Here is a 1,306-nt window from a genome sequence, read left to right as displayed (position 1 = left end):
CACTCCTGTTACAAATCGCGAGTGAAATTGTATGTTTCTTGAAAAACTTGTCGACATCTGTAAAAAATCTTGAAGGCTTTGTAATAGCCTTTACCTTATCAAAAAATTCTTAATTTGCATGGACTAGTTGCACCAACTGTAGCATCTGTGCATCGTAAAACACATAATGCCACTGCATTTTCATCTCTACTTGTGATAGGAACACAATTCTTAAAGGTTCATGCTGTAGGTGAGGAAGCTGTGACGCCTGGCGTGATTTAAATGCAAAATCTGCTATAAAATAAAGTCAACTAATGATGAAAAGCAAAATCTGTGCTGTCCATATGATTCACTCTACTGGTTTGATTCTCTTTTAAGTTTTTCTACCTTACCTCCTCCTTCTTATAGCATTTATTTATTTTTATGTAGCAGGACTTATAAATGATGACTATGGCTCTCCAATCGGTGAAGACAGCAATGACAGAAGAAATCAGCAAGAGCTAATGCTGCTCATCCTCATTGCCACTGCTCATGTCCTAATGGAGTTGCAGTTAATTTATTGCAGGCACAGGTTGAAGTCGATTCAACTAGCTTAAGTTATCATGGATACTGTCATTAAATACGGCACTTGAAAGCGAGTAAGGGAGCGGTGAGTTGGACGGACTATACCTCATCCCACTCTTTAATCTGTGAGTCTTTCTTAAAGCATCGACTAAGCCAGGAGCAGTGGCAGCATCGCCAAAACTCCTTCAATAATTTCTACGCTAATTACAGGAACACTCACTTAAGAAAGAACGTTTACTTCTTCATGAATACTCTCCAGATCTCCTTCCTGGCTTGTAAAATGGCGATAGAGAGGGTCGAATTGAACGAGGAATTGTCCAACTTCACTGAGACTAAAAAACTTATGTCTGATCTCTCCATTTAACCTGCAAATGATGACTGAAAGGGGAAAATGAAACAGCACTTCACAAATTCCACCAATATCCTGTTTATCCCTATATTATATCAGTAACTCTACTTTAATAATGCCCTTAACAACGCCAGGAGTCTGTAATCGTTTAGTCGATTCTTAAAGGCCTTCATATGCCTACCAGGTGAAGCACCCCCTTCAAGCCTGATTAATAATGAGCCATCTTAGTGGTTATCTTCCTACCGTTGCTGCGACTGAATCGCCCACCGACTACTGTCGACCAGTCACAATCATTGACCGAACGGCCTCTTTTGCACGTACTAAGGTGCTCTTAGAACACCACATAGAGGAGGCTATTCTTTAATTGTACTCCTGTCTCTCGATGCACTTTCGGTGCGCAAATGCCGCGCTAAC

The sequence above is a fragment of the Echinococcus granulosus genome (assembly GCF_000524195.1).
Source record: "Echinococcus granulosus chromosome Unknown EG_S00247, whole genome shotgun sequence".
Lineage (NCBI taxonomy): Eukaryota > Metazoa > Platyhelminthes > Cestoda > Cyclophyllidea > Taeniidae > Echinococcus > Echinococcus granulosus.
This window is presented reverse-complemented; position numbering follows the sequence as displayed.